The sequence below is a fragment of the Ambystoma mexicanum genome, chromosome 1q (assembly GCF_040938575.1).
Source record: "Ambystoma mexicanum isolate Mex_15411 chromosome 1q, UKY_AmexF1_1, whole genome shotgun sequence".
Classification (NCBI taxonomy): domain Eukaryota; kingdom Metazoa; phylum Chordata; class Amphibia; order Caudata; family Ambystomatidae; genus Ambystoma; species Ambystoma mexicanum.
The window spans coordinates 928,045,190-928,070,170 of NC_090922.1; positions in this window are offsets into that span (position 1 = coordinate 928,045,190).

A 24,981-nucleotide genomic window follows, 5' to 3' on the forward strand; every position below is an offset into this window, starting at 1 on the left:
GCAGAATCCCGTAAGCTAGAATAACCAGCAGGTAGAATAGGAGCACTATCCGGACCAGAAATAGAAGAGAACCAAGTCTCAGTAGTGCAGACCAGGTCAGAATCGTGCACCTGAAGAAAGGTAACATCTGAAATGTGTGTGCGACCAGACAGCGAGCATTCAGTAACGTGGGAATGGAAACCACCTTACACCTTACAGGCTGGGACGTCCGATGAAGACATCCGGCCAGGAGGCAGGCTACTATTAAAAGGAATCAATGACAAAACGGAATCACGAGAGTAAAATAAAGAAGCACAGGGAAGCGCCTATAATCCAGGCTTACCATGGACAAGCGCAGGCGGGCTAGACTTAGGCACGCCTTTGGCACACGCTCAGTCGATCAATGGCACATTTTATCAGGCCTGCCCATACTATTACAGAGACCAATCGGAGTGTACGCTCCGTAGTGACCCCAGGAAGAGACTCTCCGCGTTGTCCGTGAGAAACAAATGAATGTATTAGGGCCAGAAATTAAAAGACCCGGGCGATTCGCTGTTGCAGGTCCTGGGCGTCCCTTTGAGCCCATGCAAGCTCAGTGCCATCCAACATCTACAAGGAGTTAATCAATCAAAAAAATAAAGAATGAAACTGAAAATAAACTAATTAGAATTAAATGTGTGAATAAAACGAAACCAGGCGTCCAGTGACCCGCCAGTACCGATTGTCAAACGCAGCCAGTATAATGAAACGAAATTAAATCAAACCATAAACAAGATTAAAAAGTTCAAAAGTAACACTCTGAAGGTGTGCGTCTTACTGCGGCATTTGAGGGAAACACGCGACTCCAGGGCACGAAAAGCCCAACAAAGGACCAATCGGAGAGCACGCTCCATAGCGACCCCAGGAAAAGAGGCTCCCCTTAGGCCGTGAGAAATGCATGAACGTATGAGGGTCAGAAATAAAAGAAAGACCAGGAAGATTCAATGGTGCAAGTCACAGTAATCCACGTGAGCCCAGAGAAGCTCAGCGCTATCCAACGGCTACAAGGGGATAATAAATTAAAATAAGAAAGAAACATGAAAATGAAAATAAACCAATTAGAAATAAATGTGTGCTTAAAATGAAAACAGATTGAGGGCTTGGAAGAAGCCTGTAAAAGGGCACTGTCAATGACGGTTTTTAAAAATTAAAATTGCTTACAAGTTCAAGGGGGTCACAGTTCTGCACCATCTTTATTTATTTATTTATCCGTATTTTTAAAGCGCACAGCAGCCCGTGGGCATTGTAGCGCTGTTACACAGATACACTGCTGGTTACAAAAGAAAGGCTTAGGAGTTACATTGGCATTTTCATTTACGGTTCATTGTTAGAGTTATATAGTACAAAGCAAGCAGTATTTATAAGCATTTATGTTCATTTTGGAATTCCATAGTACATGGTAGATACCAGCTAGTGGGCTAGCAAGGCGCTAGGGTGGCCATAGTGTGGAGAGGGTTATATGAATAGTGTGGTTTTGAGGGATTTGTGAAAGGCGAGTAAGGAAGGTTCCGCTTTTAGTGCATTAGAGAGGGCATTCCAGAGTTTTGCTGCTATGTGGGGATACCAATGCCGCCGGCGTTGGTTCTTTTTATGGAGGGTACGCACAGTTGGTTAGCAAGGTGGCTTCTTATAGGGCAGGCAGAGATGTTTTTGGAGATTGTTTCTGATAGGTAGGATGGGGCAGAGAGATTGATGCATTTATGTGTAAGGGTGAGGATTTTGAAATTGATCCTTTCCCTGACTGGGAGCCAATGGGCTTCGCGTCTGGCCTGGGATATGTGGTCACTTCTAGGAATGTGCAGAGCTGCGCGGAGTGCGTTGTTTTGTGTTATTTGTAGTCTATTGATGTTTTTAATGGAGGTGCCTGTCAGGAGGGCATTGCAGTAATCGAGTCTGGCCCCTATAGTGGCTCTGGCTATGAATAGGCAGTTTTGAGTGGTAAGAAAGGGTTTTATGGCAGTTATGAGTTTAGTTGTGTGGGCAGAGGCGGAGGAGATGGTGCTGACCTGTCTAGTCATCGAGAGTGTAGAGTCTAAGTAGACACCAAGGGTCTTCACAGATGTAGAGACTGGTATCTTAGTGTGGTCGATGGTGAAGTGGGTATATTTAGTTTTGAGTTTGGTGAGGATTTCCTTGGGGCCCAGGATAATGATCTCAGTTTTATCCCCGTTTAGGTAGAGACCGTTGATTGCCATCCATGTTTGGATGGTGGCATATATCTGGAGGAGAGCTTCTAGATCGTGGTCATAGTCTCCAGTGAGTGGGAGGAGGACTTGGGTGTCGCCAGTATAGTTTGTGTATGCTATGCTGAGCGCATCCAGCAAGATCAAAGAGAGGTTTGGTGAACAGGTTGTAGAGGGTAGGTGCAATACATGAGCCCTGGGGGACTCCACAATTTATGGTGGTGGGGTCTGCGTGGGCTTGGTCAGAGTAGACCTTCATGGCCCTTCCTTCTAAAAATAAGGTGATCCAGGAGGCGGCTTTGTCAGAGAAGTGGGCGGCGTTGGATAGGTGGGAGGTCAGGATATCGTGGTCAACAAGATCAAACACGGCGGAGAGATCGAGGAGGAGCAGGAGGGCAGGTTTGCCAGTATCCATTATTTTGGTGATTTGGTTCTTAAGGTCTAAGAGTGCGGTTTCTGTGCCATGGCCTTTGTGGAAGCCTGATTGTCTTCTGCCTAGGATGGCATTAGATTCCAGATATTGTTGGCTTTGGATGTGGGCAGCTTTATCCAGGATTTTGAGGAGGAATGGAACGGTAGTGATGGGGCGGTAGTTGTTGGGGCAAGCAGGGTCTAGGGTAGGTTTTTTATGAGTGGGCAAAACCAGGCTTCTTTTAGGCTTTGTGGTACGATACCAGTGGAGAAGGAGGCATTAATCAATGCTGTGATGATGGGGGTGAGTGAGTCTGCGCATTCTTTAATATTGGTAGGGGGACAGATGTCCCTTTTACTGGTGGACGGTTTGATGTGTTTCATAAGTTTAGTCACTTCTGTCTCGGTGACGTCTCTGAAGACGAACAGGTATATGTGAGAGAGGAGTAGGTAGGGGGTGCAGTTGTGGAATGTCCTGATTGGGAAGGGCTTTACACTGAGCTATTATTTTTTCTTGGAGCATTTTGACTTTGTTGATGAGGGCATCCTGAAGGCTGGAGCACTAGGCTTTGTCTTTGGTGATTTCATCCGGGGTAGTGGCAGGGGAGGTGAAATCTTTGAAGATAGTGAAGATTTCCCTGGATTTGGAATTAGCTTTGGAGATTCTTTGGTTAACTGAATCTGATTTGGCTAGGAATATGGCTTTTTTATATGTGGATGAGATCTCTTTGAATTCTTTTAGGGAGGATTGGTTGGGCGATGATTGCCATTTGATTAGTGCTTGACGCTTTTTTATGCATAGGGCATAGAGTTCTTCCATAAACCAAGAATTAGAGTGCATTGATTTTTTCTCTTTTTTGTTTTCTAGGGGAGCAATGGATTCAATAGCTTGGGAGAGCACGCTTGCATATGTGTTGGCTAGAGAGATGGGGTCGTTGTTAACTGGATGTTTAAGTTCAGGGATATCGAGAAGCAGAGCTAGGTTGATTTTGGTTAGTTTTTTAGGAGTGGTGGGGATTGCAAATTGAATGAGGTGGTGATCTGTCCATGGGAGGGCAGAAATGTTAGTGATGGATGAGGCGCAGTTGTGGTCTGCGATCCAGTCGATGGAGCGGCCTTTGCAATGGGTAGGTGCAGTGATTTTATGTTCAAACCCAATGTGGGTGAGTTCTTTGGCTAGGGAGGAGACTGCTTTGTTCTTTGGGTCATGCAAGCCTAGGTTAAGGTCACCGAGTAGGATCGTTTTGGTAGAAATGTTTAAGTTATTACCTACGATTTGGAGGAGGTGCTTTTGGTAGTCTTGTGGTGGGCCAGGTGGTCTGTAAGTGATTAAGATGTTTATGGTTCAGTTGGGGGAGATAGTGTCATGATCTCTCCTTACAAAAGATCAGGACTGGCCCGACTCCCTTGGAAGCAGACCCATAACCCCGGTTCCGAGTGCCAGCCAGTCCCAATTGGGACCTTTTGGACCCTGTCCTGGCGCCAGTGGCACCAGGCTCATAAAGATGCCCAGTCCCAGCGCTGGAAGCGCCGGGCTCATAATGCTTGGGTGGATTTACCTGCAGCAGACCATGCTGCTTACTTACCTGCCAGTTGAACCCCTGATCCTCTTCTGTTTGGGACTACTTTTCCTGTTGGGTGGGGCAGGAGCCACTCCCTAGGTTCAGAACACTGGAACTCTTCTGGAAAGCAGGAACTCTTTTCTTACCTAGGCGTGGCTGTGGAAGGAGACACCTAAGCACTACAGGAGGCTATTTAAACCACACCCGATGGATGAATCTTGCTTTGCGTTATTCTGCATTCTCTGCAGCAGAACGCACATCGTGTCTTCTGCTTCTGATCCTGGGCCTAAGGGAACAAAGGCTTACCATCCTGGAATCCAGTCTTCAGCAGCACCTGTAAAGACAAAGAAAGAACAGGTTAGCACTACGGTCTTCAGTGGCAGCGCATCTCTTACCTGGTCCATCGGCTGTCACCAACGCCTCGCGCTGCATTCCGGCATCTGAAAGACAAAGGCTTACCTACTCTTCGCATGCTCCGGAGGTCTTCGCACTGCATTCCGGCATCTGAAAGACAAAAGCTTACCAGCTCTTTGCACGCTCCGGAGGCCTTCGGCGCTGCATCCCGCATCTGAAAGACAAAAGAAGGTGCGTTTAAAGACATTGGGCAACTTTATTACTCACGTGCCATTACTCCTTCCCACGCCGAATCCAGTGGGTATTCCAGCACCCTTCAGCTTCTCTAAAGCTCCGAACTTGTACCTGCAAGATAAAAGGGACAGTTAGTGCGCATCGTGAAGCAGGCTACAAGCGCTTACTTACGTGCTTCCAGGCGCTGCTATTCCTCACGCGGGTTCGATCCTCAACTCTCATCAGCCCGCCATCCGCCATTGCCGGAACCCTGCAAAACAAGAGATATCATTACAAAAGACTTTTAAGACATTTGAAGTGCCCAGAACTTACCGTTCGTGCAGTAAACGACGGACGGCAGTCCTCTGAGGTCAAGAGGCCTGCACCCTTATCCAGTGAAGAAACTGGTTACGGCACCCTGCCCCGAGGCAGATGGAGAGCTCGGCGTTCACTTACCTAAGGTGAGGGTGTTAACCTTTAGGGTTCTACAAGAGAAGAGAAAGGGAAGAGGAGAGAGGCACCCAATAACCCCAGTTCATTAATCCCATATTTTCTATCTGCAGACATCTTACTCTTCGAGTCAGACATACAGTGCACAGAGGTCCAGCCCAAAGAGCCAACCGTGTGTTACACATCACCTTTGAAGATACGGCATTCACCCAGTCAAGACCGGCGCCTCTGCGGGAATCAGGTGAGCGTTACAGAACGCAAAGCCTATCGCAAAACTCCCACCCAGGCGCTATGGAAACCTCAGATACCAACCAGCTAGCCCAGTTACTTGGGGAACTAAGAGCAGAAGTGCATGCAGCCCGTCAGGAAACGAATGCTCTAAGAAGGGAACTGATTATTTCCAAGGAGCGAACAGACGATCTCGCTAGACAATTGCTACAGTCACAAGCCGGACAAACTCCGTTACCCGCATCAGGGGCAAATCTTCCTTCAACATCCTCTACGAACCCAGTGCAGATCAACCTACCTGGGAATGTACCTCTGGCTCCGCCCGAACGATTTTCTGGTGACCCAAAGAGGTTTGCAGTATTTATTAATCAGTGCCGGTTGCACTTCTTATGCCGGCCAGCAGCCTTTCCAACTGATCAAGCTAAGGTAGCTTTCGTGCTTTCGTACCTTAGTGGCAATGCGGCACACTGGTCGATCCCTCTAGTTAATCAAGATGATCCGGTTCTCCATGATTTTCAAGCTTTTCAGCTCAGTATGGAAAAACTGTTTGCAAGACATTCACAGGGGCAGGCCTTGGACAATGAGCTCCTTTCATTGCGACAGGGTAATCAAGACCTTTTGGCTTATATTGCGTCTTTCAACAGACTGATAGTGGAAACTCGATGGCCTTAGGACAAAAGGATTACGCTGTTTTATAGAGGTCTACGTGGAGAGCTCAAAGATGTGTTAGCCGAAGTAGTGAATCCCCCGCAAGACTGTTCGGACTATATTGACTTAGTCATTCAAATTGACCACAGACTGCAGAACAGGAAGGCCGATCGTTCCAAGTTTGATGCTCGAGTATTTTCCAAACCACCAACTCCTACCAAAGGAGTAGACTCCGGGGAACCCATGCAAATAGGGGGCCTGAAAGGACCACTAACACAAAAGGAGCGGGAAAGGAGAAAACAGCTGCAATTATGCCTCTATTGCGGAAACTCGGGGCACTTTCTTCGAGACTGTCCGGTGAAACCAGCCAAGAAGGCAGTAGGAGCTGCAGTTACCAGGGTCACAAACTCTGAGCAGGGAAACGACCTCGCCCGACAAGAATAGAGGTCCTCTTGCCGAGCGTTAAAACCAGTTCCGTGACCTCGCATTTCGTGATACCTATGGTCCTCATTAGCCCTGAACATCCGGATCGATTACATGCGATTGAAGCTTACATCGACAGCGGTGCCATCGGCAATTATGTGGATCATGAAATGGTTTTGAGGATGAATCTGACTCTTTGTCCAAAGGCTGTAAAGGACGTCATTACTACGGTGGATGGTACGGAGATAGCCTCCGGACCAGTAACGCATACCACCCAAGAAGTGACGCTAGTAAGTCAAGATGGACACCATGAGAAGATCGTGTTCGATGTGATCAAGGCCCCTCAGTTCCAGATTATTCTAGGAATTCCTTGGTTAGAGAAGCACAATCCTCAGATCGATTGGCGAGCAAGAACGGTTCAGTTTCCAGAATGTGTCTCTACTTGTCACCCTCGACCTGGTGTTGCACTGGCAGCAATTTCCTCGGAGGCTCCCCAGTTACCTCCTGAATACCTAGAATTCCAAGATGTTTTCCGGAAGGATCAGGCTAACTCTCTACCTCCTCATAGGTCTTATGACTGCCAGATAGACCTGATACCTGGATCTACTCCTCCTTGTAGTAGAATTTATGCCCTCACCGAGCCTGAGAATCTTCACCTCCGACAATACCTGGATCAATACCTAGCGAATGGGTTTATTCGTCCTTCCAAGTCCCCTGCTTCCTCAGCTTTGTTCTTCGTTCCAAAAAAAGAAGGGGACCTTAGAACTTGTATAGATTATCGCGCCCTGAACCAGATCACCGTTAAGAATAGATATCCGTTACCTTTGATCCCTGAACTCCTGGACCAAGTCAGAAAAGCATGCATATATACAAAGCTGGATCTTAGAGGAGCCTACCACTTGGTACGAGTAAAAGAGGGCGATGAATGGAAGACGGCCTTCCGCACCAAGTATGGGCTATTTGAATATCAGGTCATGCCCTTCGGACTTTGCAATGCCCCGGCCGCCTTTCAATATTTTATGAACGATGTCCTCAGAGAGCTCATAGATGTGTGTGTTGTTGTTTACATTGACGACATCCTCGTTTATTCTTCATCGGTTACTGAACATTGGAAACACGTGAAAATGGTCCTCGAGAGATTGCGTCAACACAAACTTTTCGCTAAGTTGGAAAAATGTGTTTTCAACGTGACTGAAGTTGAATTCTTGGGATTCATATTATCACCTAGCGGAGTGCGTATGGATTCAAAGAAGGTCGATGCAATTCTCAAATGGCCATCGCCATCCTCCGTAAAAGGTGTTCAAAGCATGTTAGGCTTCGCTAACTTTTACCGCAGGTTTATCCCCGAATTCTCTCGAATAGTCCAGCCCATCACCGCCTTGTTAAAGAAAAACAAATGTTTTGAATGGTCTACCGAGGCGGAACAAGCTTTCCAGAATTTGAAGACTAGATTTATCTCTGCACCGATCTTAAAACATCCTCGCCCAGAACTCCCCTACATTGTTGAAACTGATGCTTCGAGCCTTGCCATGGGGGCAGTTCTATCACAAAAGGACCCAGTAACCAATCAGTTGCATCCCGTGGCATTTTGGTCCCGCAAATTCTCGCCTCCTGAAATCAATTACACTATTACTGATAAGGAACTTCTAGCTATCAAGTCCGCCTTTAAGGCTTGGCGGCATTATCTTCTGGGGGCCCGACACACCGTTACTGTGATTACAGATCACCGAAACCTGCAATATTTGAAAACCGCAAAAGCTCAATCCTCTAGGCAACTCCGTTGGGCACTATTCTTTGCCGAGTTTGACTTCATAATTACCTATCGACCTGGTACAAAAAACGGTAAAGCTGATGCCCTTTCTCGGATGGGAGTGGAAGAACATTTGATCAATCCTAAACCTGTACCTATCATTCCCGAACAAAGAATTCTAGGTGTAATCGCCACACAATCCATAGAGGAAGTTAAGGATAAAGCCAGGCTACTGGTAACTCCAGCAGACATACAGAATTGGCATCTGCAGGGAAAGGACTTTACGGTGAAGGACAACCTATTATATTTCCAAGAACGGTTATACCTGCCCAGCACAGATTTACAGAAAAAGGTAATCTCTTGTTATCACGATTCTTTAATGGAAGGACATCCCGGTATGACCAAGACCTCGGAAAAGATCAAGCGCTACTTCTGGTGGCCGTCTTGGAAAAAAGATATCAGAGACTTTATAATGTCCTGTGGAGTATGCGCCCAAAACAAGAGTCAAAAGGAAAAACCAGCCGGCCTCTTACGCCCTATTGACATCCCGCCTCGCCCTTGGCATACGCTTTCTATGGAGTTCATTACCGATCTACCTCCATGCTCCGGATACAATACGATCCTAGTAATCGTGGACCTATTCTCCAAGATGGCGCATTTCATTCCACTCAAAGGCTTACCAACAGCAGCAACTCTGGCCCGAGAATTTCTCGAAAACATCGTCCGACTGCACGGCTTTCCTTCAGTTCTAATTTCGGATCGAGGTAGTCAATTTATTTCTCATTTTTGGCGGAGTTGCTGTCGGTCGGCTCAAATTGATGTGAGACTTTCGACCAGCCACCACCCTCAAACCGACGGACAAACCGAGAGGACCAATCAAACTCTGGAACAGTATTTGCGCTGCATGCTACAACAAACTGAAAAACTTGGAAAGATATCCTTTGGATAGCCGAATATGCCTACAATAACTCTGTCCACTCGGGAACTGGGAAGACCCCGTTTTTTCTTTTATACGGTAGCCACCCTCGAACCTCGGAGTTGGATCCACTCCAAGATCTTGGAACACCAGCAGTAGACCACCTGCATTCTACAATCACCCAAGCCTTTAAGGAAGCCGTTTCTCACCTTCAAAGGGCTAAAGAACAATACAAGAAAGGAGCAGACCAACATCGGAAGGAAGCCCCCCAATATCAAGTAGGAGATCAAGTCTGGTTATCCACCAAATATCTACCTCTAAAAGGACCACGCACATTCAACCCAAGATACCTTGGTTCCTATTCCATCACTACCATACTAAATCCAGTAGCGGTCAAGTTGGACTTGCCCCCTCACATGAAGATACATCCGCTCTTCCACGTCTCTCTATTAAAACCCGTGCAACCTCAAACCCGACTAACTACATCTCCAAAACCTATTCTAGTTGATGGAGAACTCGAGTTTTAAGTCAAAAGCATCCTGGATTCCAAGATCTCCAAATCTAAACTATTTTACCTGATTGACTGGAAAGGCTACGGTCCCCAAGAAAGATCCTGGGAACCTGCAGAATATGTCCACGCGCCTCGTCTAATCAAAAGATTTCATCGAACATTTCCTAACAAGCCCAAACCCCCGGAGATGCCCGGTTTGGGAGGGGCCTTGAGGGGGGGTGCTGTCATGATCTCTGCTTCCAAAAGATCAGGGCTGGCCCGACTCCCTTGGAAGCAGACCCATAACCCCGGTTCCGAGTGCCAGCCAGTCCCAATTGGGACCTTTTGGACCCTGTCCTGGCGCCAGTGGCACCAGGCTCATAAAGATGCCCAGTCCCAGCGCTGGAAGCGCCGGGCTCATAATGCTTGGGTGGACTTACCTGCAGCAGACCATGCTGCTTACTTACCTGCCAGTTGAACCCCTGATCCTCTTCTGTTTGGGACTACTTTTCCTGTTGGGTGGGGCAGGAGCCACTCCCTAGGTTCAGAACACTGGAACTCTTCTGGAAAGCAGGAACTCTTTTCTTACCTAGGCGTGGCTGTGGAAGGAGACACCTAAGCACTACAGGAGGCTATTTAAACCACACCCGATGGATGAATCTTGCTTTGCGTTATTCTGCATTCTCTGCAGCAGAACGCTCATCGTGTCTTCTGCTTCTGATCCTGGGCCTAAGGGAACAAAGGCTTACCATCCTGGAATCCAGTCTTCAGCAGCACCTGTAAAGACAAAGAAAGAACAGGTTAGCACTACGGTCTTCAGTGGCAGCGCATCTCTTACCTGGTCCATCGGCTATCACAAACGCCTCGCGCTGCATTCCGGCATCTGAAAGACAAAGGCTTACCTACTCTTCGCATGCTCCGGAGGTCTTCGCACTGCATTCCGGCATCTGAAAGACAAAAGCTTACCAGCTCTTCGCACGCTCCAGAGGCCTTCGGCACTGCATCCTGCATCTGAAAGACAAAAGAAGGTGCGTTTAAAGACATTGGGCAACTTTATTACTCACGTGCCATTACTCCTTCCCATGCCGAATCCAGTGGGTATTCCAGCACCCTTCAGCTTCTCTAAAGCTCTGAACTTGTACCTGCAAGATAAAAGGGACAGTTAGTGCGCATCGTGAAGCAGGCTACAAGCGCTTACTTACGTGCTTCCAGGCGCTGCTATTCCTCACGCGGGTTCGATCCTCAACTCTCATCAGCCCGCCATCCGCCATCGCCGGAACCCTGCAAAACAAGAGATATCATTACAAAAGACTTTTAAGACATTTGAAGTGCCCAGAACTTACCGTTCGTGCAGTTAACGACGGACAGCAGTCCTCTGAGGTCAAGAGGCCTGCACCCTTATCCAGTGAAGAAACTGGTTACGGCACCCTGCCCCGAGGCAGATGGAGAGCTCGGCGTTCACTTACCTAAGGTGAGGGTGTTAACCTTTGGGGTTCTACAGGAGAAGAGAAAGGGAAGAGGAGAGAGGCACCCAATAACCCCAGTTCATTAATCCCATATTTTCTATCTGCAGACATCTTTCTCTTCGAGTCAGACATACAGTGCACAGAGGTCCAGCCCAAAGAGCCAACCGTGTGTTACACATCACCTTTGAAGATACGGCATTCACCCAGTCAAGACCGGCGCCTCTGCGGGAATCAGGTGAGCGTTACAGATAGAGAGTTTAGCAATGAGGAGGTTGGCGTTGTTTTCCCATTGCTGGCTGCAGAGTGTAATTCAGAGGTATCCTTGAAGATGAGGGCAACCCCTCCACCTTTGGATGTTTTGCGGTCTTGTCTCAGGATAGTGTATCCTTGGGGGAGGGCAAGGGATAGGGAGGGGCCTGATGCTTCTTCGTGTAGCCAGGTTTCAGAGATGGCTAGTAAGTCGAGTTTAAGGGCAGTGATGAGGTCGTTGATCTCCAGTGCATGTGCTGGGAGTGATCGGGCGTTGATAAGCGCGCATTTCAGTTCAGTGTGGGGGTGGTGGGGTTGTGTCGGTGGATGTTTGGCGAGAGTGCCGAGGTTAGGGCTCAGGGGTGTGGTAAGTGAGTGAGTGTGTGGACGTGAGGGGATGGGGTTGGGTGTAGTGCAATGGGTGTGGGGGTTGGTGTTGAGCAGCTTGTGGCATGAGGGATGTGTGTGTGTAGTTGGGGTGCGAGAGCCAAGTCTGGTGTTTCTGAGGTCGATAGTGGGTGGAGTGTTGTGGAGAGTGACGTGCAGCTTGGTGCGCATCATGAGCCTGCGAAGCCTATGGTTGGGGAGAATGTGGTCATAGAGCTTGTAAGTTTGAGGGCTGGGTTGGGTGTTCTGTAAGGGGCATAATGTGGCAGGACTATGGGCTAGTGGTGGTGCGAGATTAGTGTGTATGAGTGACATGCTGCAGATGGACCAGAGGGTGAGTGTGATGAGAGAGATGGCAAGGTGGGTGAGGAGAAGTGAGGTGTGCTGGGGTGGTGATGCTGTAAGGAAGGACATGGGCAGATACATTTCTAACAGTATTGTGTATAGTGCTAGCATAGGACTATCTGTGTTGATTCAATACACTTTGTTCAGAGTAGGACTTTCAGCAGTTAGGCGTGGCAGAGGTAGGGCAATAAAAAAAAATAGGCTAGTCCGACATAGGGCACTTCACAATAGGCAGCTAAAAAAGGCTAGTCCGGCATAGGGCACTTCACAATAGGCAGTTAAAAAAGGCTAGTCCGGCATAGGGCACTTCACAATAGGCAGCAAAAAAAGGCTAGTCCGGCATAGGGCACTCACACAATAGGCAGTTAAAAAAGGCTAGTCCGGCATAGGGTACTTTACAATAGGCAGTTAAAAAAGGCTAGTCCGGCATAGGGCAATTCATAGTAAGCAGTTTCAAGAAAGGCTAGTCTAACTTATTGGGCAGGTTGATATGTCAGATGCATTACAAGAGAGCTGCAAGGTAGAGATGTACTTTACATATGCATACAATTAGCAATTTAGAAAGGCAGCAAGGTGGTACCGGTTGGAAGGTGAATTTTGCAGTTTATATAAGGGCAGTGCAATAAACGGGCAGTCGTTAGGCATGAATGGTTAGCAGTTATACAATTGCATGAAGTGTACTGTATTAGCCAGAGACAGTGTCAGGTAGAACAGCTCTGTATTGCAATGAGAGAGTACACTGAGTCAGGCAGCAGTATGGGATGCGGGTATTACAGTAGGCACATTGAGGAGAAAGCAGTGGAGTGCTTAGTACATAACAGTTCTGGGGTGCGAGTGTCAGGCTGTGGCAAGTATCGTGTCACGCCAAGTGTCATTATAAGATTATGTTGCATTTAGAGGGCAGTTTACAAGGCGCGTGTTAGCAGGCGAAAGGCAGGAGGCTGACAGGCAGGGTTACTTGCCCTGGCCTCTGTCACTTCGAGACAGGCAATTATCCTTGTTGTGAGGATCCTTAGTGGGGGGGCTGGCGTTCGCCTGCCGGCACGTGATTGACCCTGAAAAGGGGTGGCTGGCCAATCGGGTCGCGTTGAGCAGGTCCTGTGGGTAGTCTGAGTTAGATAGCATCAAACAAGAGGCCGACGGCCATTTTGGAATGGGAACACCTTGTGCGTTCCAATTGAGGCTCGGCTGGAATGAGGGAAATTAACATTTTGCAGGTCGATTCTGTGCCAATCAATGGATCGGGTGCAGAAGCAAAGAAATAACATGTGGTTTCCGCGTATGTTGGCCTGATAGAGATGTTCTCAGGAAGAGGAGGCAAATTGGGCTAGGGGCCTACCTTACTCCAGGTGGGCCCAGCAGTGAAGCTGGGGCACTGCTCCTGCAGTGGGGAGGGCTCCTGTGCCTCAAAAGTCGAGTGTGCACTGGTCTTTGGCCATCTCTATACATCCAGGACCAATCAAAAGTTGATTGCCACTTGGCTTGACAAAATGCGATGAATCCAACATGTTCTCGATTCCAATTAATTTCAAGTGCCTATATCCAATTACCTTCCAGGCTCCTTTGCTGGGTACATAGGTTGGACATTCCACAGTTCATTGAATTCAAATGACGAGTTAACAAGGGCGTAAATCAGTGCACGTTTAAGCAGCAACATTGGAAAAGCCAACAGATTTGGATTGTGTACAGTGACACTGATTTCTTTGTTGCCAGCTATTGACATTTTATGCCCAGGAACTCACATAGCGCACAAGCTAATCATATTGCATGCCAGGTGCTCATATCTCAGGACAGGCCTTACCATCAAAAGCCTACGTACTTATATGCCAGTTATTCCCGTCAAATTACAGGTATTCAGATCACAAGACAGTTCATACCATTATATTAAAGGCACACACATCATATAATAGGTATTGGCCTCAAACGGCAGGTGCTCACATCACATGACAGTTCTTGCCATTATATGAAAGTTGCACACACCACATGATGGGTATTGGCGTCAAATGCAAAGTATTCAGCTCACATGCCAGCGGAGTGCGGATATAGTGGAAGGGGTAGATTCCAGGCTGCAGGGCTTCTGCAAGGGACAACATCAAGTATCGCACTGTTGAGAAAGCATAAGACAGACGCTAGTGTCAATAACAGCTTTGAAGAAGTGGAAATGGAGAGGGGAAGGGAAGGACAGTGACACATCAAAGCTGAAATCCCAGAGAGAGAGAGAGAGAGAGAAAGAAACATAGAGAATGATTGATCAAATGGGATTGAGGACAGTGATCAGAAGTGCAAATCCTTGTCCTTAATCCGGCAACCTGGCATAGTGCCAATATAGCTTCTTCAGGCTCATCCATGAACATCAACATTGAGGAGGTGGTAATAATGACATCCGAGCATCCTTGACAAGTACCCTACCCCCATGGAAGAACGTTTGCTGTGTGCTGCGGCTGCGCAGGTCACACCTTCTGTGCCCTGATAGAGATCATTCAAACTCAATGAAGAAGACCCACAAGACAAATGTCCAAATATTGAATGTGACCATTCTCGTGTGAATAGCTCAGGGGCAACGTGCTCGCCTTGAAAGCAAGACGACATGGAGCACTACAGAAATCTCTGGGTATTAAGCACGTTATAAATAACCTTTCATATGATATCATTATCATCAACTAGCAAGCCAGATAACAGCCCAGGTACCAGACCTGCGTCTGCGGGCTAATACCTTTCACCAGAAATTCCTAAGAGGAAGTACTTAGTGCAACACCTCAAACTCTTAGTAGGTATGTGTGAGACAAACAGCCATTGTGCAAAAACTCCAGGACTGGCTTGGAATTGTGGAGTAATGAACAGAAACACTTCCCTTACAAAGTAGTTCTATATACTTTCTGCTTTGTATTACAGGATTATGATGCACTTAAGTGCACTAGGAGCTAATACTGACACAAAAATAAAGTGCACAAACCACTGGCTCCACAAAGTCCATGCACTGACTAGTCCCATGAAAAGTTGGATGCATTGCCTACAGCAACTAGAAATGAAAATAAAAAAAGTACACAAACTTCCCACACCCCTCAGTAACAACAAATACTTGGCAGGTTTCCCTTTTGTTGTGTGTAATGTTTTATGCATACCTTTCTCATATATCATTTACAAAATACATCACCATAAAAAGAGCAAAGGAGAATACAAAAACAAGTACATTATTTGAATAAGATTCAACACTCCCCTACAATTGAACAATATATTCAGCTCTCCAACCCCACCACCACGCTATATTCATCATTATCGAGTCCTACCATAACTCTGCATGGAAACAACCCGACTCGAGTTCCATGTAGTGGTGAGGAAGGAGAGGCAGTTATCGTATCGAATATTTCCTTTACAAAGCTACACAATTTTAAAATTAATGAAACATTGTACCTTCTAAAAGTCTCAGCCATGAGGTCTCATCTCTTTGTCCGTTGCTCCAGCCCCATTTCATTTATGAAGGACTGGTAGCAGAGTCTGTAATCAGGCTGCATACCTTTCCACACACCCACCAGGAACCTCTGCCTTTGACCCTCCCAATTAAAGCTTAATCGGTTTTAACAGACAGGATGGTCTCCTGTCTCTGTACTACCCTCAACCTATTATAAAGAGCACAACCACACCACCTGCTCTTTAATAAACACATGAAATGTGCCTTTTTGGTTTTGCCGCAAAGGTGTTTCTAAACAGCACCTCATTGACACAAAAATAATGTTATAGAGCACTCATAGGCAGCACAGTCCATTGGTCATGCTTATACAGACTATGCCATGAAAACCCATTGGCTATTTGTGGCAGGATGTGTTATGTCCATCGCTTGTCATTTTGTCTGGTCATGGGGTTAGCCATTTCTGCCGCATGTGATAACTGTTGTTTGAAAGGGGAAAGGCTAATTGCAGTTGATCTTTTTCTAGTCTCCTGCCACATTTAAGCAACTTAAAACATCAATTTCTACCTGAAAATGCATCCTCTGCAAAATAATGGATTCATGGCAGTTATCACTTTATGGTTCCATAACACATTTTGCCCAAGTGAGTTCTCAGCCACTTGATTTCGAAGCGATGCTGCACCCCATCCCACAGCCCTTCATTAAGGTACTTTGTTTTCTCATTCTTTACTCAGAAAATGTAAAGTCTAGCAGTCATGTTTTTGTTTTGTTAAGATACAATATGATATGATAGGTTATAACGCGCTTAATACCCAGAGGTTTCTAAGCACGGACCCGGGGATCGAACCTGTGCTGCTCCGTATCGTCTCCATTCCAACGGGAGCACATTGCCGCTGAGCTATCCTCCCGAGAAAGATAAATCCCAGTAGTTTTATTGGGATCACTTGTAAAGAATTGCAACATACAAAAGTTGTAGCGTTCACAATATCTGAATGGTGTACATGTCTGCTTAAGGAAAGTCCCAAACTGTTGGCTTGGCCAAATCTTGTTTTAAGAAGCCAAGGGACAATGCTCCCCATTCGTGTTGAGCAAGAAGGGCCTAGGGCCTCCTGCCAAGTACTGACTGACTTGTTGTGGCACTTATGCCAACGAGGCCATTTGAATGGATCGGGGACCCCATTCTATCAATGTCAAGGGGCTCTTAAGTGGCCAGAAGTGGACATGTTTACTACTGTCCTGATATATTCTGGTTTCACCATCACCGTCTTGTGGCCAATGCTGGATTTTACTTTTATGGACTTCATTGATTCCTTTCTCAACTCTCATGCTGGACTTCCTTTGCATCTTGTACTCATGGTGGCACTGAATCATGCTGTTCCATCTTCATCTTGTATCTTGGCTTGCAACATTATGTGTTACTACTGACTTCTGCAATTGGAATCGCTCTCCTCTCTTGCTTCTCCACTCTTTTTGACTCCTTAATCTCTGTTCACTCCTCCCCTCCCCTCTCACTTTTCCCATCTCCTCCCCTCCGCCCCTTACTTTCTTCTATGCAGTTACTCTATCAGAATTGTCCCTGGACCTACTATGATAGCAACCTCGTCTGTCGCTCCTCTTTCCCCTTAATGTTGCCCCCCCTCCCTCCAGCACTATCTGAAACGTTGTCAGGCCTAGTACGATAGTCACTTGTTTTGTTCCTCCCCTCCCTTTCTGCACCCCTCTCCCTCACCTTTTGTTTTCCTCCGGCTCTACCAGAAATGTCGTCAGGCCTAGTACGGTAGTTGTCTGTCTGTTTCCATTTCCTTCCCACTCTCCCCCTCCCTTATCTATGTCTTAGCTCTTGCACTATCTGAAATGTTGTCAGGCCGAGTACGATAGTTAATTTCACATCCTTACTGTTCATGGCCTGTAAGAATGCCATTGTATTTTCCCTTGTTCCCTTCCTTGCCTTGAAGCGCTTTGAAACACATTGTGTATAGGCGCTATATAAATAAACTATCATATCATATCACTATGCTACAGAAAGAAAATAAAATAAACCGGGACAATGCGGATGCAGCATGGTTAGTTGGTGACTGACATTTCCACTTAATGTTCTTTTTACGCTCTTAAATGGTCGCTGGCGGACGGCCACCACGAGCACAGTTGTAGTTTCCGTAGAAATAACCCAAAACAGGACACATTCCTAAAATGATCCAAAAAGTCCCAGGCAGCATCATTCACCATGACATTAACAGTTATAAGAAGACTGTAACAGCATGCCACAGTCTGTAACAGCATGCCACAGTGTTGATCTTAAAGCATAACCTAAACTAGCTGATTATTGAAAATATTATTTGAAGACAACCTCTATAAAAGCAGTACATGAAGATCTATTAGGTAACACGTCCACAGTGCTCTTTGCATCCTTTTGACTGGGTGCTCTAACACACTGATAGATCTCCAGAGGGTATGGCTGCCCAATTGCGGTCCACAAGCATACAAACACGTGATGTCCAACATGAATATTCATGAGAAAAGCGTGCGCACAGCGGATCCAAATGAGAAATCATCTAGTCAGCGGTTATCCATTAAACCTGATAGGTTTTCAGTCTCGAGGTCCCCAACACTGCCATGAAGCCATTTAGTATCCACCACAGATCCCGAGGGCTCGATCCAGCAGTGGCGAAATGGATTTATTTATTTATTTTATTTATTTTATTCGGAAAGGTTGATTATGGTACAGGCATTTTGCTTTACAGTCTGTGCATATAAGGTGTTGTATACAGGGCATAATGTATACAGTACTGTTGCTTTGTTACATTTGTATTTAGTTACATTTCAAACAGCAGAACGTTTGCGGTACAGCTTGGGCAAGAGTGTGAGAGGGGGTAGAGGTGCTGTTTTAGGTAAAGAGCTTGGTTTTGAGTGATTTGCGGAAGGATAGCAGGGATGCCACTGCTTTTAGTAAATTACCTCAAAAGATGGCGGCGTGGGTAGCACTGGGCCTGCTATTGGGCTCCATCGTGCACACGATTCTATTTAATAGTTGCAAAAACAGTATTTCACTCGGAATGGTGGGTGTTTTGAAATGACTCAAAGATCTACAGCAGATTGGCCACTCAGGAAATAATCAAAAAACATCTTCGTGTTATCTTATCTTCGAAACATTTTATACTGCACCAAATCAACTCGCAAAAAGTGCATAGGCTTGTATAAGAGAAGTGGAGAATTGTGCCCCTAACCCCTCTGGGGGTTCCAGGTCATAGTTTGCAAAGGAAAGGGAAAAGAGAAAGATAAGGACAACTAATACGAGATGAACAAAGGAAGGAAAAACAAGCAGGGAAACTAGGAAAGCTAATGTTTGGGAAAGTTTGGATGCATGCTACTCCTATAAGCGTGGAGAGTGACTGAGATGTGAATAAGCTTAAAAGTAGAATCCAATCGTGGATGCATGCAGAAAAGGAAATGTAAATAAGGGCAGGATTGATATCGAAAATTAGAGAATGGAGTGAGGAGACGCGTGAAAGGCTGAAATGGTTGCTTGAAGTGTGAAAGATATTTGCGCTCTAAGCATGCATTTACTGTCTCTACTGCCTCCAACGCTAATCTAGTGATGCTGAGACCGCCCAATCTAGGGGTCAGGAGCAGTCTAGTCCAGGATAGACTGTGTTTGAATGTGAAAACGAGAACATGGGGGAAGGAGACCCTAGAATGGAATCTGTTTCACATGAAACAGTGCAAGCCATGGCACCTACACATATGAAATCTTAGACCTTCTGACTCTCAAAGCAGTCGCTGGCTTAAGGGACTAGTGGAGGCCCCTACATTTGTCAATAATGGAGGGACATTCTAAATCCTTAAACAGCTCTTCCTACCAGCGAGGAAAGGATTATCATAACATCTCGGGACCTAGCAAATCTAAATCCAGGTGGAGTCAAAGGTCCATGTCCGTTTGGCTGGATTTAAAAGGCCTAGATCAGGACTGTCTCATTTGTTGTTATAATAGTGATTTTTTTAATCAAAGATACACGACCTGTGCCCCAATATCTATCTTAGCAGTTCACCTGCTGCTCTCCATGAGCACCACAGCACCTATCCCACACCCCTACCCCTCTGCGCTTGCACATTCTGAACACTCACAAGGCATAGTAGGCTCGTCTCCCCTCCCCATTACTCTTCTTGTTGAATTAAATTATTTATCATTGTTGTAATTCATTGTTTATCTCCCCTTGTCGCCTCCCTATTGCCCTGTGGGCACTTTAAAACAGTTTTTCTAATTGTATAAGCGCCTAACAAGTGACCAATAAATAAATAAGGGCCGTGTTTAATGCAATCTAATACACACTACTCGTAGCCGGAAAGAAAATGGAGGCAAACGTAGTGAATTCACTGTTTGGGCAATTTAACATAAGAAGGATCTATCATCAGGTAACGAGAAAGAAGGCAAAGGTGTATCATACGTTTATCCAACGGGCATCCCAATGAGCAGTGTCGCCACAAGGCTATGAGGAAGTGTGAACTCGTCCTAAAAGCAAGCCCTTCATTCAAACAAGATTTAGAATACCAAAATCAAACAGTCTCTAATCATAAACCAGCAAGAATGGGCCATAGTTCCAGATAGTTTGAGAGTAGGATGACACAGTTCCTTTGATGTAAAGTGCCTGGTAAGGGCTGCGGCTAGAAGCCGACTTTGGTGTTTAATTGTGAGGGACAGGTTTAGCGAAAAGGCGCATTTATATGGCGATAACTATACCGACTTTGGTGTTTAATTGTGAGGGAAAGGTTGAGAGAAAAGGGGCAGTAATATGGCAATAACTTGCCGACCATGGTGTTTAATTGTGAGGGACAGGTTTAGAGAAAGGGGGCACCAGACTACTTGAAGGATAAGATTAGTCAGTACCAGCCCTCCAGATGTCTAGCTTCAAGGAACCAAGCTCTTCTGTCTATTCCTCTGTCTACGTTTGCATCAAGAGGGGACAGGAGATTTGCAGTGTTTGGCCCCAGACTGTGGAATAGCATACCTAGGGAAATCAGGACTCTTGACTCACTCTTCAAGTTTCGCAAGGCCTTAAAAACATCCTTGTTCAAATAATAATCAGCCATATCTGAGCCTGTTAGGAACCTATTTGGTTACTGGGATGGAATCTATGGTATTTTTACCAGAGGTTGCCAAATGGTCGATCGCGGGCTTGAACATACCAAAAAATAAACACTTGCTTAAGATAAATTATTTAATGGTGTATTTTGCGGATATTTTCCGTGTTCAGGGTCCGAACTCTGGTCGTCCCAATTGCAGGTGGGGTGCTTGGCTACTGTGCCACGTGAATCTGCTTGTAAATTAACAGACAAGTGTCACTATCACAATCTTCTTCTGCAGGCCGCCTGTAGTACCACAGTTGGCCTTGTGCGCCCCCACGACACTGTCCTGCTTAAGCAAGCTGCTCTTGTTTACCAGAGATGTCGGAGGAGCTGGGGAAGGATCCGGATCATTGTAACCATGCAATGAAAATATCACAGTAGCACTGCCGCTCTCCTGGAAGTGTTGAAAATAATATTTTTAAAATGGTGCAATTTCTTTCATGTGGCTTCTTTCCAAACTCCACACTGTACATTTCCACTTTAAATCACTTCCATGACACAGGTACATCCACTTTTAGTACATTAAGCGATCCATAGACACGCTGTACAGTAGAAGCCTACCAGGGTAGCTCTGCAGGTTGACAGACCGATGCTGAGATGTTATATATTCAAAACTACAGGTTGTTAATCGTATGAGGACTCCAAAAATAGCCTTTTCACAATACCCTCTAACAGCAGTGGGTATGCACACCTATTTCATTTTCTGTTTTATAATCCTCCACCGTTTCTCATATCTTCTCGCTTTTCAGCATCCCGCCTACGCATGCATCCTTTCTCCTTTTTTCACGTTTCTACTGGCTCAGCTCCTCACAGTTTTAATACCATTTTCTCCAACATAGCACAGGTGGTTACTTTGACAGCTGCAAATGTCTCTGTTTTGCCTGCATGAAAGAGTTGAAGGCCCAGTGGTGCGGCCTCATTAGCCTCTTCTTTTCAGGACCGATTGAGTGGGTGCCACTGATTTGGAGGACTAGTAACATCTTTTAAGCCAACAGAGATAAATCAGTTCATGGTAAGTGACATATCAATTGAAAATTAATCTAGCCTAATTAGTTTTCAGCCCATATATTCTTCGCTTGTATGCCCTGTATTTGTGCACCAAATTTTTTTGCAGGGAACTTGAAATTTAAAATGCTGGGGCAGGGGAACAATTATACTGTCTTGTGAGGCATATGGAGTGTGACGGGGGCTATAGTCCTGGCTATTGGTAGCAACCGAAGACAGATGCAATGTGGGAATACCTTTCTATGTGCAACCAGCCACAATATGTCTGGTCTGGCAGTTTTATTGTACAAAATGGTTTATTTCAAACCTTATACATTTTGATTTTTAAAAAAGCAATTCATACAATCATATATTTTAAAAACAGAAGAGAGAGAAAAAAAAAACTTTAAGAATAACACAATCATAATATTGGTCATAAACATGACTAACACTTTATTACATATTGGTGCTATTTAAAACTTTGTATTCACTCATTCTCCAAGCTATTCATTCATTCAGTCAACAGTCTTAATCGGTTTAAGAAGGTTACTAATTCATTATTATTGCATACTAGTGCTCTTTACAAACTTGTGTTCATTCATTCCTCAAGGTCACTACTCATTAATTCAATCAACAATATTACTCATTTTCAGAAGGTTCACTGCTCTAATCACCATGGAATAGGTAGAGCCTTGTAGGATCTATCTCCAAAGGTACTCCGAATTCAGCTAGTCTATGGAGTGGACACATTGGGAGAAGAGATCTTCTCAGAGCTTCTGAAGGGCCTCACGGTTAATCATTAAGTGTTTGAGGGTTTCTACCACTATTCCACAATGTAGACACTGTGCAGTTTTTTGGATTTCACGTATCAATTGAATCTCTCCAGTTAGGAGGATATTGTGTCAGAATCTTAGAAATATGTCTCTGAATCGACTATCCGGGGACTGTTCTAAATATTTCTGCAGAGTTCCTTTCTTTGTGCATTCAGTGTTTGTTTCTCTACTCAGACTGTATCAAGCTCTTTTATCACAGGTTGAAATGAAATGATATTTTATTTATATCGTGCTCGTACACAAGTGTTTCAGAGAGCGACCAGGCAATAAGGCAGGGGAACAAGGGAGAGAAAAAAACTGCGATTTTACTAGGCCCAGTGACATTTAAGAAAGCGCAAGTGCATGGGAAAGGAAAATGGGGGAAATGTGCAAGGAAGGGGGGGAGTGGAAAGTGCGAAGCAGAGGAGAGAAAACATAAATAAGTATTAAAATATAATAAATAATAAATAAGGGCTATAAACCATGGTAGTGCAGCCAGAAAGTGGCAGGTGAAAGTTAGTCAGAAAGGTATATCTGATAAGTGCAGATGAAACGTGGGAGGGGGACTCTATGGGTACAGATACAGAACCCTAGTGCAGATGGTGGCCTGGAGGCAGTGCAGGAGGGTGGCAGGGTGAGCAGATACCTGGGCCCGAAAGAACAGAGGATGGCCAGGTGCACAATGCCATGAGAAGAAACAGATCAACAAGGGAGAAGGGGGGCAAAGGCAGAGGCAAAGAGGAAGGTCTTGAGAAGTTTCCGGAACCAAAGATGTTTTTCCTCAAGTTTCAAGGTGGCCAGGAGGCTGTTCCAAAGGGAGGCACCAGCCGAAGACAGGGATATACCCCCAGCTCGTTTTCTTGCAAAACGTTGCAAAAAGGTTATGATCCAATCTTTTTCCATCAGTTTCTGTTTTACTTTACCTGGCATTTTCGCACAGGAGTTCTAAAGACACCTCCTCCTGCTCCAATATACATTCACACAGTCGCTTAAATTATGCTAGCGGGCCTATCCCACTCCTACATACCGTTTCATTCATGAGGGCGTTATAAATCGAGTTTTCTCTGCTCATCACTAACTTGCGATATAACAAGACAATCCTCAATTGAGCAATGGCCTGGAGAGAAGTCAACCCCAACTCAAATCAAATTACCTAACCCTTTCCTCCATATCCAGGCCTCAGGTTTTTCCAATTCAAGACTTTCAAACTTAGAGTAAATGTCTAGACCATGCATCAGAACAGGTATAGCTTTAGAACGATAGAATTTTACGAGCAGCCTAACTGAGAAGCGACAATATTTTGTTTGCTGTGCATTTCATTTGTGCTATTAATTGTCTGGCCTTTAGCCATGAGGCTTCTCTGTAAATATGAATTTCTTTTGGTCTCACCAGCAAAAAGCCTAAATATTTGGTGCTTCTCACGGCTGGAATATGTTGACCATTCATTACCCATTGAAATGTATTTGTTTTGTATCTTTCGCCTTTGTAATTCATAATGCAGGATTTCTTTGGGTTTACTGTTAGCCTATTCAATTTGGCATAATCTTCGAATTTCATTATCAGCCTCTGTAGTCCCACCTGTGTTCTGTCCAGGAGTAACCTGTCGTCCACGTAGGTAATACAGAAACATCTCTCATCTGTTAATTTAGGTGAGATGAAAGCAGTTCTTTCTAGGAATTCCCACACATTGGCCAAATACAAATTAAAGAGGCATGCAACACTTTTAAAGCATTGATCCCCCTGAAGGTGTCTACGGCAGCCTAAAAGGTTCAATCTTGAAGCTTGCACATATCTGATCACTGGGCACAATGCCATTTGGCCCTACTGTTTATAGCCGGGTTTATTGGGTTTATTCGGTGAGAATGACCAAGAGTCTCCAAACCAACTGGCTCAATTGGATCTCTAGGCACAAACAAGTTCTCCATTTTAGAATGTGAAAAAAGGCTGGAAAGAAGAAGGGTGGAGAGGAAGGAGGCCCCATGGGCCTAGGCACAACTCCGTGGTAACGGTGCTGTTTGGTATCTGGTCATATTGTGCTAACTGGGCATAATGGTACCTAGTGGGCTGTAGCAACTGTGCATAAAAGAATCTTGTAATGCTGTGCTAAGTGAGTATAATGGAATCACGCCCTCCTTTGCTAAGCATGCAATATGGAATCTGGTGCTGCTGTGCTAACTGGAAGTAATAGTATCAGCCCTTATTGTGCTTAACTGGGCATAATGGAGCCTCGCACTGCTGTACTAAATGGGCGAAGTTGAGTCTGACTCTGCTATACTAACTGGGCAGGATGATATATGGTACTGCTAGACTAGGCGGCCATAGGTGTTTCAGGCCATTCTGTTCTAAATGGCTTATAAGGCAACTTTAAACTGCTGCCCTAAATGAGCATAGCGCTGACTGGCATCGGTATACTAACTGGCATATTTTAAGAAGGAATAAAGAAGGAAAGAAAGAAAGAAAGAAAAAAAGAAAGAAAGAAAGAAAGAAAGAAAGAAAGAAAGAAAGAAAGAAAGAAAGAAAGAAAGAAAGAAAGAAAGAAAGAAAGAAAGAAAGAAAGAAAGAAGA